Consider the following 14716-nt stretch of genomic DNA (forward strand, 5'->3'; position numbering starts at 1 on the left):
GAACAAAATGGATCGCTTGGCCATTAATGTAACAAAGGCGATCGTACGATGAGCAGAAGCAGACAAATGGCGAGATTCCATCACTGGTAACCCAAAAATTGCAGTGATAGGATGAGGTTGTAAATCAATGTTCAATACAGATGAAATAATGTTAAAAATATCTTTCCAATATTTTTCCAAAAGGGGACAGGACCGAAACATATGTGTCAGGGAAGCCACCTCCGAATTACATCTGTCACATTTACATGATGATAAAAACAGGCTAACTTGTCCTTGGCCATATGGGTCCTGTGAACCACTTTAAACTGTATCAAAGAGCATCTGGCACACATAGGAGATATATTAACTAACTGAAGAATTTTCTCCCATGTCTCTGTAGGTAAAAGTATCTGGAGTTCTCTTTCGCATTCATTCTTAATTTTATCAAGTTCCTCTGAACGTATTTTCATAATCCAATCATAAATTATTGCTATCAGGCCCTTCTGATAAGGATTAAAACTGAAATTTTTTTCCATAATTTCAATTTTATATGGTGTCGGAAAAGAAGGTAAAGTAACTTTTAAAAAATTTCTAATCTGTAAATATCGAAAAAAAATGTGATCTAGGCAGATTGTATTTATTAGAAAACTGTTCAAAAGATAAAAAACAGTTGTCAATGAATAAATCTTGGAAACATGTTATACCCTTCATCTTCCATAAACAAAAAGCTGAGTCAATTCTAGATGGTTGAAAGAAAAAATTAGATTGAATAGGACTTGATAAATTAAATTTATTCAATCCAAAGAATTTACGAAATTGAAACCATATCCATATTGTATGTTTAACTATTGGATTAGCCACTTGTTTACTCAATTTAGTAAGTGCAAAAGGGAATGAAGCTCCTAAAGTAGAAACTAATGAAAATCCTTGCACTGATTCACACTCAAGGTGTACCCAACAGGGACAATGAGTTGCATCTAAATCTTGTGCCCAGAAAATTAAATATCTAATATTAATTGCCCAATAGTAAAATCTAAAATTAAGCAAAGCCATACCACCATCCTTTTTTAATCTTTGTAAATATTTCTTACTTAACCTTGGGTTTTTATTCTGCCATATATATGAAAGAATCTTGGAATCAATAATGTCAAAAAAGGAAAGCAGGACAATCCAATCTGGCTAAATACTGCCCAGTCAGCCTGATCCGAGTCACCATCGCCGACAGTGCACCTACTCACCAATAACCTGCTCACTGATGTCTGGTTTGGGTTTCACCAGGACATCTTGGCTCCAGATCTCATCACAGTCTGGTCCAAACACAGACCAAAGAGCTGAATTCTGGACAGGGGTGGGTGAGAATGACTGCCCTTGATATCAAGGAAAAGTTTGAACAAGTGTAGCATCAAGATGCCCTGATAAAACTGAAGTCATTGGACATCAAGGGGAAAAGATTCCAATGATTGGAGCCATTGCTTGCACAGAGAAAGATGGTCGGAGGTCAATCGTCCCATCCCCAGGACATCATTGCAGGAGTTCCTTAGGGAAATGTCCTGGACCTAACCATCTTCAGGTTCTTCACCAATGACCTTCTTTCCATCCTAAGGTCAGATGTCACTGATGATTGGACAATTTTCAGTTCTGTTTGCGACCCCTCAGCCCATGTGTACAGACAGATAACCTTCGGGTATGGCTGACAAGTAACATTTGTGCTACAAAAGTGCTAATGACCATCACCAACAGAAGAGAGTCCAACCATATAACATTGACATTCAACCATGTTAACATTGCTGAGTCCCTCACCATTAATATCCTGGGGTGTTCACTATTGACCAGAAACTCAACTGGACCAGACACAAACACCATGGCTATGAGAGCAGGTCAGAGGCTAGCTACGTACCCTGCAGTGAGTGACTCATCTCTTGACACCATCTGTAAAAGGTGCAAATCAGGAGCATGATGGAGTACTTGTCAACTGTGTGGACAAGTGCAGCTCCTGCAGATTCAGAAAACTCAACACTGTCAGGACAATGTCGCCAAGTTGACTGGCAGACCACCACTCTGAATGTTCCCACCTTCCACCAGTGCCCATTATGGTTAGACTCTGTACCATCTACAAGGCACGTATTGATATTGGTTTATTATTGTCACTTGTACCAAGGTACAGTGAAAAACTTGTCTTGCATACCGATCGTACAGGTCAATTCATTACACAATGCAGTTACATTGAGTCAGTACAGGGTACATTGAGGTAGTACAAGTAAAAACAATAACAGTACAGAGTAAAGTGTCACAGCCACAGAGGAAGTGCATTGCAGGTAGACAATAAGGTGCAAGATCACAACAAGGTAGATTGTGAGGTCAAGAGTCCATCTCATCGTATAAGGGAACTGTTCAATAGTCTTATCACTGTGGGATAGAAGCTGTCCTTAAGTCTGGTGGTACATGCCTTCAGGGTCCTGTATCTTCTGCCTCATGGAAGAGGAGAGAAGAGAGAATGACCCGGGTGGGTGGGGTCTTTGATTATGCTGGCTGCTTCACCAAGGCAGCGAGAGGTAAAGACAGAGTCCAAGGAGGGGAGGCTGGTTTCCACGACGCACTGGGCTGTGTCCACAACTCTCTGCAGTTTCTTGCGGTCCTGGGCAGATACTGTCTCAGACTGCTAGGACAACACTTCCCAAATCCAGGAAAAGGGCAGCAGGTGCATGGGTTCCTTGGAGTCACACACCCCCAAAATACATTGGTGTTCCTTCATCATCACTGGATCCAAGCCCTGGAACTCTCTCTCCAACAGTACCATGGGAGTACCCTCACCAGAAGGACTGCAGTGGTTCGTTAAGGGACCTCACCACCACCTTCTCAAGGACAACTAGGGATGGACAATAAATGCTGGCCTTGCCAACGATGGTGAGATCCCAAGAAGGAATACAAAACATTCCCTCACCCCATACAGGAAACATTTGCATGTGCAGCATAGGCATTATTCCCACAGCTTGCATGGGAAGTTTTCCATGAACCTTGTGGGAAACATGGATCACCACCACATCCTGTGCACGGAAAGATCCCACACTCTACCCATAAGATTTCCTTCCACTATTTATGTAGAACATTCACATCACCTGTACACGAAACATCCCACTCACAGGGAAAATTCCCACTCCCCACACAGGCAAAAATTCCCGCTGCCTAAGTAACATGAAGCCTTGCATCCTGTCAGTACTTAAACCCGATACATGGATTATTCTCCAAATCCTGTTGTGGGATACTGCCGTCATCCTGTGCATGGAAAGATCCCACGCTGTTCCCCACCCTCTACGTAGAATATTCATGTGCCTGGTCCATAAAACAGGCCCTACACACAAAACTTTCCTGTCCTCTCCACGTGGAATGTTGCAGTGTTGTGTACTTTGAATATCCCATCCACGTGCATAGAAAATTCCCACATCCTGGACTTGTTTTTCCCACTGATACCTTCCTCAGTGGGAATAATCCATACATCCTGCATATGGAACATCCTCATGTGTTACACAGGGACATTTCCCATGACCTGTCGATGTATTGTGTGACCAACACCACGCTAGGAATGTTTCCACATCATACATGGCACACTATGTCCCAAATCTGGAACGTTCCCACTTCCTGCACATGGAACATCCACGTTTTCCATGAGGTATTCCCACACACTGCATGTGGCCAAATCCCACGCCCCATACATGGAATATTCCCAATCCCTGCAACAGGGAACATTCCCAATCCCTGCACGTGGACCATTCCCACGCACTGTAAATGAAAAATTCCCTCCCCCGCAGGTAAAATATTCCCACACCCAACACATGGAACATTTCCCGCCCCCTATGCAGGACATTCTGCCACGTCCTGTCCCTGAAAATATTCCCATGGGATACACCCTCGCCCTGAACAGGGAATATTCCCAACACCTTAACACGTCCCGACCGCAATCCCCGTACCCAAGATGGAATATTGCCATCCGAATCACCTGCACTCCCGGCGCCTGATATTTTGGCTTCAGCCCAAACTGAGTGTGGCCGTCAGTCAGGGTGACGGTGCCTGGGCTGCTGTGGATGAGACAAGAGTTGCATGCAGTTAAATGAACACAATGCACTGTCTGTCAGCAGGGCTCTCCCTGGCTGCATTGTCTAACATGAAGCGCACACACACACTGTCCTTACCTGACGCGCTGGGGTTTCTCTAAGCAACTGTTGTTCAGGGGGACAGTCAGTGGGAACATGTCCCATGGCCCCACTCCCCCAGCTCCACTCTCCCTGCCATCTCACTGACTTCTCTCCCCCTCCCACCAACCCCAACCCAACCCAACCTCCAGCCAGCAAACCTCCCGCCTTCCTCTCTCCCCGATTGGCTGAAGCCCGTTGGCATCACCCTCGTACTGGCCAACCGCAGGCTCCCGGGATGATGTCAGAGCAGAGCTGGGGGTGGGGGGGGGGGAGGTTGGTGGGGGTGGTGAGGGTGACTGTTACCAGGCAACCGATCTGCAGCTTAGGTAAGGGAACAACCTTTCATCCCTCTTCATTATATCCTGTTCCCAACGGGCCACGTCCTCAGCCATGGCCAAACACCACAGAAACAGGCCCTTCAGCCCATCTAGTCTGTGCTGTCCATCAAACACACCCATCACCCACTTACTCTCACCCTGCACTCAAAGAGCCTTAGAGGCGTACAGCACCGAAACAGGCCCTCCAGCCCACCTATTCCGTGCTGTCCAAGTTCTCGACCAGAAGTGTCTGAGAGCACGTACCACCAGGCTCAAGGACGGCTTCTATCCCGCTGTTATAAGACCATTGAACGGTCCCCTAGTACGACAAGGTGGACTCCATTAGGGTACCCATTTAGAACAGAAATGAGGAGAAATCTCTTTAGCCAGAGGGTCATGGATTTGTGGAATTCGTTGCCACATGCAGCTGTGGAGGCCCGATCATTGGGGGTGATTAAGGAGGAGATTGATAGGTATCTAATTAGGCAAGGTATCAAGGGATATGGGGAAAAGGCCAGAAATTGGGGCTAGATGGGAATAGTTTAGCTCATGGTGAGGTAGCGGAGTAGACTCGATGGGCCAAATGGCCTACTTCTGATCCTTTGTCTTGTGATCTCACAATCTACCTCGTTACGGCCTTGCACATCATTTGCCTGCACTTCACTTTCTTTGTAACTGTAACACTTTGTTCTGCATTCTGTTATTGCTTACCCTTGCATAAGATAAGAACATAGAACATTACAGCACAGTACAGGCCCTTTGGCCCACGATGTTGTGCCGACATTTTATCCTGCTCTAAGATCCATCTAACCCTTCCCTCCCACATAGCCCCCATTTCTCTATCATTCATGTGGCTATCTAAGAGTCTCTTAAATGTATCTGCCTCCACAACCTCTGCTGGCAGTGCGCCCACACACCCACCACTCTGTGTAAAAAACTTGCCTCTGACATCCCCCTATACCTTGATCCAATCACCTTAAAATTATGTTCCCTTGTGTGAGCCATTTTCACCCTGGGAAAAAGTCTCTGACTGTCCACTAGATCTTTGCCTCTTATCATCTTGTAAACCTCAATCAATTCACCTCTCATCCTCCTTCTCTCCAAAGAGAAAAGCCCTAGCTCGCTCAACCTATCCTCATAAGACATGCTCTCCAATCCAGGCAGCATCCTGGTAAATCTCCTCTGCACCCTCTCTAAAGCCTCCACATCCTTCCTATAATGAGGCGACCAGAACCGAACACAATACTCCAAGTGTGGTCTAACCAGAGTTTTATAGAGTTGCAACATTACCTGGCAGCTCTTGAGCTCAATACCCCGACTAATGAAGGCCAACACACCATACGCCTTCTTAACAACCCTATCAAGATAATGATAAGATTTCTTTATTAGTCACATGTACATCGAAACACACAGTGAAATGCATCTTTGTGTAGAATGTTCCGGGGGAAGCCCGCAAGTGTCGCCACACTTCCGGCGCCAATATAGCATGCTAACGTACTACCTCAATGCACTGTTGTGATAAAATGATCTGTATGGATGGCAGGCAAAGTTTTTCACTCTACCTCGGTACATGTGACAATAATAAACCAATTCAATTCAATCCCATTTCTCTCCACAGATGCTGCCTGACCCGCTGAGTTTCTCTAGCTTTTTGCATGTTGCTTCGGATTCCAGCATCTGCAGTTCTTGTACATTTACACATCACCCATTTACACTTATCCTGTATTCAGACAATCATAGCACAGCACAGCCCTTCACCCAGCTCATCCATGCCGACCAAGTTGCTCATCTGAACTAGTTCCATTTGCCTGCATTTGACCCATATCCCTCTAAACCTTTCCTATACAAATACCTGTCCAAATGTCTTTTAGGACATGTGTTATAGGGCAGGCACAGTAGTGTAGCGGTTAGCGACCCAGGTTCAATTCCGACCACTGTCAATAAAGAGTTTGTACGTTCTCCCTGTGTCTGCGTGGGTTTCCTCCGGGTGCTCCGGTTTCCTCCCACATTCCAAAGACGTACGGGTTACGAAGTTGTGGGCGGGCTATGTTGGCGCTGGAAATGTGGCGACACTTGCGGGCTGCCCCCAGAACACTCTACGCAAAAAAGGTGCATTTCACTGTGTGTTTCGATGTACATGTGACTAATAAAAGATATCCATCTATCTAAATGTTGTTATTCTATCTGTCTCAATCACTTTCTCTGGCAGCTCGTTCCACGTACCCACCACCCTCTGCTTGAAGAAGTTATCCCTCAGGTCCCTTTCAAATCTTTCCCCTCTCACCACTCATTCCACATTCCCCTCAACTACCACCCAGATTCTACCACTCACCTACACACTGGGGGAAAGTTAGAGTGGCCAATTAACCTACCAACCCTCATGTCTTTGGGATGGGGGACGAAACCGGAGCACCCGGGAGAAACCCATGCAGTCGCAGGGAGAACGTGCAAACTCCGCACAGGCAGCATCATCCGTCAGGGTCGAACCTGTGTCTCTGGTGCTGTGAGGCAATGCACTTCCCTGTAGCTGTGACACTTTACTCTGTATTCTGTTATTGTTTTTACTCTGTACTACCTCAGTGCACTGTGTAATGAATTGACCTGTACGATCGGTATGCAAGACAAGTTTTTCACTGTACCTCGGTACAAGTGACAATAATAAACCAATTCCAATATCAACACCAATCAGCTCCAAGTAACAAGTCTTCACTGCCTCTCTCAGCTGACATCCTCAGCATTTGGATCCCATTCTCTCCTGTCTCACAGACATTTCCCTCGTTCTCTCGACCTTCTCCCTCTTTGCAACTTAAAACATGTTTGTTTTTGAACCTTTCCATTGAAAGGACAATGACCCTGCAACATTACCTCCCTCCACAGATGCTGCCTGGCCCACTGAGTGTTTCCAACACTTTCAGTTTTTATTTCAGGTTTCCGGCACAAGCAGGTTTTTGCTTTACACAACATGACTGTCTGAATTAGTCTACATGCGCTATGTTGCAGCTGTACAAGGTGTTGGTGAGGCTGCATTTGGGGTATTGTGTACAGTTTTGATGTAGGAAAGATGTCATTAGGCTGGAAAGATTGGAGTGGAGATTTACAAGGATGTTGCCGGGACTCGGGAGACTGAGTTATAGAGAGAGGTTGAGCAGGGCTGGGACTTTATTCATTGGAGTGTAGGAGAATGAGGGGTGATCTTACAGAGGTGTATAAAATCATGAGGGGCATGGACAGAGTGAATGCACACAGTCTTTTTTTCCCAGGGTTGGGGAATCGAGAACTTGAGGGCATAGGTTTAAGGTGCGAGGGGAGAGATTTAATAGGAATCTGAGGGGCAACTTTTTCACCCAGAGGGTGGTCAGTTATGGAACGAGCTGCCAGAGGAAGTGGTTGAGGCAGGTACATTAACAACATTTAAGAGACACTTGGACAAGTACACGGATAGGAAAGGTTTAGAGGGATATGGGCCAAACACAGGCAAATGGGACTAACATAGATGGGAATCGTGGTCAGCATGGACCAGTTGGGCCGAAGGGCCTGTTTCCGTGCTGTATGACTCTATGACTCTATTTGATGGCTAAATGGATTCCTTCTCTTTTGTAAGATCTCTGTGATGTTGTTGTAGGATTCTACCTCAGCAATTCTGGCGTCTTGCTTGTCCTAAGTTAATTGCTCCATTATTGACTGTTGTGTTTCTTGCTGCCACATCCCTGAACTTGGAACTCTAGCACCTCCCCAGCTCTCTCTAAAACTGATCTCTTTGACCAAGGTCATCAATCCTTATGTATCCTGATGATAGAACGTTACAACACAGGAACAGGCCCTTCGGCCCACAATGTCTGTGCCGAGCACGATGCCCATTTAAATGGTACATCTGCCTGCATGTGGTCTGTGTCCCTCCATTCCCTGCTTGTTCATGTGCCTGTCTAAATGCTTCTTAAACATTGCTGTTGTATCTGCCTCCACCGCCTCCCCTGGCAGCCAGTTTTAGGCATCTATGACTCTGTGTATATAGAACATTACAGCACAGCACAGGCCCTTTGGCCCACAATATTGTGCCGACATTTTATCCTGCTCTAAGATCTATCTAACCCTTCCCTCATAGCCCCCTGTTTCTCTATCATTCATCTGTCTATCTAAGAGTCTCTTAAATGTCCCTAGTGTATCTGCCCCCACAACCTCTGCTGGCAGTGCGTTCCATGCACCCACCACTCTCTGTGTAAAAAACTTACCCCTGACATCCCCTTTATACCTTCCTCCAATCACCTTAAATTTATGCCCCCTCGTGTTAACCATTGTCGCCCTGAGAAAAAGTCTCTGACTGTCCACTCGATCTATGCCTCTATCATCTTGTACACCTCTATCAATTCACCTCTCATCCTCCTTTGCTCCAAAGAGAATTCAACCTTTCCTCATAAGACATGCTCTCCAATCCAGGCAACATCCTGGTAAATCTCCTCTGCACCCTCTCTGAAGTTTCCACATCCTTCCTATAATGAGGCAACCAGAACTGAAGTGTGACCTAACCAGAATTCTACAGAGCTGCAACATCACTTCGCAGCTCTTGAACTCAATACCCCGACTAATGAAGGCCAACACACCATATGCCTTCTTAACAATCCTATCCACCTGCGCGGCAATCTTGAGGGATCTATGGACGTAGACCCCAAGATCCCTCTGTTCCTCCACACTGTCCTGCCAGAGTCCTGCCATTAACCTTGTTTAAGTTTGCACGTTTTCCCAGTGACCGCAAGGGTTTCTTCCAGGTGCTCCATTTTCCTCTCACATCCCAAAGAGGTGCAGGTTGGTAGGTTAATTGGCCATTGCAAAGTGCCTCTAGCATAGGTGAGTGGCAGAATCTGGGGAGTTCATGGGAATATAGGGAGAATAAAAAATAGAATTAGTGGTTGATGGTCAAGTGGTCTTGAAAGGCCACAGGACCTGTTTCCCTGCTCTATCTCTCTATGACTTTATTGCACTGCACTTTCTCTGTAGCTGTGACACTTTACTCTGTACTGTTATTGTTTTTACCTGTACTACCTCAATGCACTCTGTACTAACCCAATGTAACTGCACTGTGTAATGAATTGACCTGTACGATCGGTGTGCAAGACAAGTTTTTCACTGTACCTCCACACAAGTGACAATAATAAACCAATACCAATACCAATACCAATTTGCTAAGAGGTACAGGAACCTGAGGACCCACACTCAATGTTTCAGGAACAGCTTCTTCCCCTCCACCATCAGATTTCTGAATGGTCCATGAACCCATGAACACTACCTCATTACATCTTTTTTTTGCACTATTTATTTACTTTGTAATTTATAGTAATATTATGTCTTTGCACTGTACTGCTGCCACAAAACAACACATTTCACAACATGTAAGTCAGTGATAATAAACCTGATTCTGATTCCGAGGAGGTCGATTCTCACCAATCTGATAATTTTCTGAAGAGATAACAAAGAAGGTCAATGAGGGTGGTGCGGCTGATGTGGTCTACATGGTTTCAAGCAAAGATTTTGACAAACTGCTAAATAAATGCAATTGTTGTGGATAAAGAAACAGTGTTAACGCTTCCTTTTGAAGGCCCTTCATCGGAACCTTTCTCCGCAGATGCTGTCTGACCTGCTGAATATTTCCAGCAATTTCAGTTTCTATTTTGGATTTCCACCGGCAGATTGTTAATTTTCATTCACTGTTGTTATATTTCAGTAAACGACACTATTCACTCTACAGTTAATGATTACACAACCCCAGCCACAACACAGCGATAATTAAAGGCAGAAGGTTGAACGTTAGGCAAAAGTGTAGGAGGATATGCTGAACAAACTGCAGTGTTCCTGCCAGACTGCAACTTGAACATGAAATTCAGGTCTGGCAGCTAAGCAATGCACAGCAAGCTCCCACAAACCGCAAAGGTGATATTGAGCAAATTGCCTGGTTTAAAGTTTCACCCCGTCCTGCTTTTCCTTTGCCTATTCCCCATCAAGCACACGAGGAGTGGTGTCGGACTGCAGGATTGAGATAGATCAGCTGGTTGAGTGGTGTCGCAACAACAACCTCACACTCAACATCAGCAAGACCAAGGAACTGATTGTGAACTTCAGGAAAGGGAAGTCGGGAGAACACACACCGGTCTTCATTGAGGGGTCAGCGGTGGAAAGGGTGTCAAGTTCCTGGGCGTCAATATCTCAGAGGATCTATCCTGGCCAATGTGCAGGATCGCAAGAGGCTGCAGAGGGTTGTAGACTCAGCCAGCTCCATCACGGACACAACCCTCCTCACCATTGAGAACATCTTCAAGAGGCGGCGCCTCAAGTAGGCGGCATCCATCATTAAGGACCCTCACCACCCGGGACATGCCCTCTTCTCGTTACTGCCATTGGGGAGGTGGTACAGGAGCCTGAAGACCCACACTCAACAATTCAGCAACAGCTTCTTCCCCTCTGCCATCAGATTTCTGAACAGTCCACGAACCTGTTAACCCTACCTCGTTATTCCTCTTTTGCATTTTTTTATTTATGTATTTTTTGGTAACATAGTAATTTTTATGTCTTGCACTGTACTGCAAAACAACAAATTTCACAACATCTGATAATAGTGATAATAAACCTGATTCTGATTCTATTGTAGAGTCATAGAGTCATACAGCACGGAATCAGGCCCTTCGGCCCAACTCGTCCATGCCGACCATCAACTACCCATCTTCACTAATCCCATTTATATACCTTGGCAATTCCATACCTCAGGAGTGAACATCACCAATAGCCTGTCCTGGTCCAATCACATAGATGCTGTGGCCAAGAAAGCTCACCAGTGCCTCTACTTCCTCTGGACGCTAAAGAAATTTGGCATGTCCCCTTCAATCTTCACCAACTTTCATCGATGCACCATGGAAAGCATCCTACCCAGATGCATTACTGCTTGGTACGGCAACTGCTCTGCCCAAGACCACAAGAAACTGCAGAGAGATGTGGACACAGCTCAGCACATCACGGAAACCAGCCTCCCCTCCGTGGACTCCGTCTATACCTCTCACTGCCTTGGTAAAGCAGCCAGCATAATCAAAGATCCCACTCACCCAGAGAGAAGGACATTCTCTCTTCTCCCTCCTCCCATCGGGCAGAAGATACAAAAGCCTGAAAGCACGTACCACCAGACTCAAGGACAGGCTTCTATCCCGCTGTTATAAGACTATTAAACGGACCTCTTGTGTGATAGGATGGACTCTTGACCTCACAATCTACGTCTTCTTGGCCCTTGCACCTTATTGTCTGCCTGCACTTTCTCTGCAACTGTAACACTACATTCTGCATTCCATTATTGCTTCTCCCTTGTACTACCTCGATGTACTGATGTAATGAATTGATCTGTATGGATTGCATGCTAAACAAAGTTTTTCAATGTACCTCAGTACATTTGACAATAGTAAACCAATTTACCAATTTAATTCAAGTGCTTGTCTTGATATGTTTTAAATCTGGTTAAGAATATTATAGAGACATAGAGCATGGAAGCAGATCCTTCAATTACTAATCCCATTTTCCAGAACTCGGCCCATAACCTTCTATGCCCTTGCCTTTCAAGGGTTTGTACAGAGATGTTGTGAGCGTCTTCCTCGTCCACAGCCCCTGGCAGTGTGCTCCAGACTCCAACAGCACTCTGGGTGAAAATAAATACTTCCTCAGACCCCCTGTAAACTTCCTACCCCTTACCTTAAACCTGTGCCCCTCTGCTCAGCAGGAAGATTGTCATCACCCAATGTTGTACACCTGTTGTTTAAAAAAAGGGGAAGGAATACATTGAATAATTACAGGCAGATTATTTTAACTTTAGAGGCGGCCAAATTATTGGAATCTATTCTAATGCTTGGTATAACCCTTCATTTTGAAAAGCATAGTGTAATCAGGGACTGTTACGATTTGCTAAGAGAAGGTCGATTCTCACCAACCTGAGGAGATAACGAAGGTCAATGAGGGCAGTGCGGTTGATGTGGTCTACATGGTTTTGAGCAAAGATTTTGACAAGGTCCCACAAGGCAAGCAGGTCAAAGAAAGTAAAACCCAGTGGGTTCCAATAGTGAGTGACAGGCTGGATCCAAAAGTGTCTCAGTGGCAGGAAGCAGAGGGTGATTCTTGCCATATGGTTCGTGTCTGAAAGACCATTAGTGGAATTCCACAGGGCTCTGTACTTGTGCCTTGTTTTTCATTAAACGAATGATGCAGACTTAGATATAGGGAGCGTGTTAAAGAGGTTTGCAGATGATACACAAGTTGTCTGTGGTTGACAATGAGTGAGAGAGTGTTAGACTGCAGGAGGAATCAGATAGTCAGAAAAGTGTGGAACTAGTTTAATGCAGAGAAAGGTGAGGTAATGCATTCGGGCAGTGTAGCAAAGCGAGGGAATGTACAATAAATAGAGGGATACTGAGTTATAGATACAGCATGGAAACAGGCCACTCAGCCCACCACGTCAGGCTGACCAGTGGGCACCCAGCTGTAGTAATCCCATTGTAACTCAAATATTGTAAAATCCATTCCTTGTTCTTCTCTGATGCAGAGCAAGAGGTGAGAGCATGGTAGTGTAGTTGTTAGTGTGACGCTATTACAGCGCCAGCAACCCGGGTTCAATTCCAGCCGCTGTCTGTAAGGAGTTTGTACGTTCTCCCCGTGTCTGCGTGGGTTTCCTCCGGGTGCTCCGGCTTCCTCCCACATTCCAAAAAGATGTACGGGTTAGGAAGTTGTGGGCATGCTATGTTGGCACCGGAAGCGTGGCGACACCTGCGGGCTGCCCCCAGAACACTTGACGCAAAAGGTGCATTTCACTGTGTGTTTCGGTGTACGTGTGACTAATAAAGATATCTTATCTTATTCGCAAACAAAAGAAACACTGTACACGTGTTAGAGGTTATAAAGACACTACTTTTATTAGGATGACATAAAAACTACTCATTAACCACTTCAAAAACAACAGGATGATAGAATACGAAGAATACTGATCAGCCACTCAGTGAACTGATCTACACGGCGTCGGAGGGAACCCCAGGTGCCCGACAGCTGCTTCCGCTTCTCTCTCTCTCCCTCTCTCTCTCAGTCTGCCCCTTAGGTCTGGTTGCAACTCCAGCCCAAAGCGAGAGTACCCCCGCACAAAGAAGTAGCTCCATTTTATAACCTTAAAACCCCTTACCCTAGTACCTTCCCATGGTATGGTACTAGGTGGGACCTGCACCTGCTCATCATTTTCCTTTCCCAGATGCGCATGTTTCTCAGCATTACCTACTGTCAAGCCTGTGGACTGGTACCCTTTCACTTTCTCTAAACATTCCCACATTTCAAGCTAACACCATTTTGTCTCCCAACCACCATTTTGCGTTACACATCTTTGCAAGTACCGAGGAGGAATCAACTGTGACTTCTGGCAAAGTTAACTCTTTCCTTACACCCATCTTCCAGCCTCGATGATTCAAGTGCTCGGTGTGTGGTGTGGGACCTTGGAGATTCTCGCATGTTGCTGGACAGGTCAATAAGGATAAAGACATTGGGATGCTTTCCTTCATGAGCAGAGCCACAGAATATAAGAGCAGTCAGGTTAGGCTAGAACTGTGTACAACACAGCCTGAGTACTGCATTCAGTTCTGGCCCCGCATTACAGGAAACATGTGATTGCAATGGAGAGGGTGCAGAGGTTTACAAAGATGTAAATGCTAACTCTGTTTGTCTCTCCACAGATGTTGTCTGACCTGCTGTTTTGCAGCACTTGGTGTTTTCGTTTCAGATTACCAGTTTTGTGGGGGGGGTTTTTGATTATTGTTTTGTGTAGGCTGGATTTTGTTTTGAACAGAGGAGGCCAAGGGAGACTTTGAATGAGATGTTTACATTTATGAGGGGAGTAGACAGAGCAAACAGTTGCAAAATCCAGACAAATGTGAGGTAATGCGCATTGGGACGTGATTTCGTGATTTTTATTAATGACTTGGATGAGAGGGTAGAAGGGTGGGTTGGCAAGTTTGCAGACAACACAAAGGTTGGTGGTGTTGTGGATAGTGTAGAGGATTGTCGAAGATTGCAGAGGGACATTGATAGGGTGCAGAGCTGGGCTGAGAAGCGGCAGATGGAGTTCAATCCGGAGAAGTGCGAGGTGGTAAACTTTGGAAGGACAAACTCCAAGGCAGAGTACAAAGTTAATGGCAGGATTCTGGGGAGTGTGGAGGAGCAGAGGGATCTGGG

General features: G+C 45.6%; 1 protein-coding gene across 1 annotated transcript in view; it reads right to left on the reverse strand.

Moving 5' to 3' along the window:
- LOC127571023 (leucine-rich repeat-containing protein 24-like) overlaps nucleotides 1-4224 on the reverse strand; it is a 50333-nt gene extending 46109 nt beyond the window's left edge. The window contains 1 exon segment of the mRNA XM_052017005.1: nucleotides 4167-4224. The gene's annotated coding sequence lies outside the window, so the exon portion shown is untranslated.
- Between the last annotated feature and the right edge of the window lie 10492 nt (nucleotides 4225-14716).

The sequence above is a fragment of the Pristis pectinata genome, chromosome 5 (assembly GCF_009764475.1).
Source record: "Pristis pectinata isolate sPriPec2 chromosome 5, sPriPec2.1.pri, whole genome shotgun sequence".
Classification (NCBI taxonomy): Eukaryota; Metazoa; Chordata; class Chondrichthyes; order Rhinopristiformes; family Pristidae; genus Pristis; species Pristis pectinata.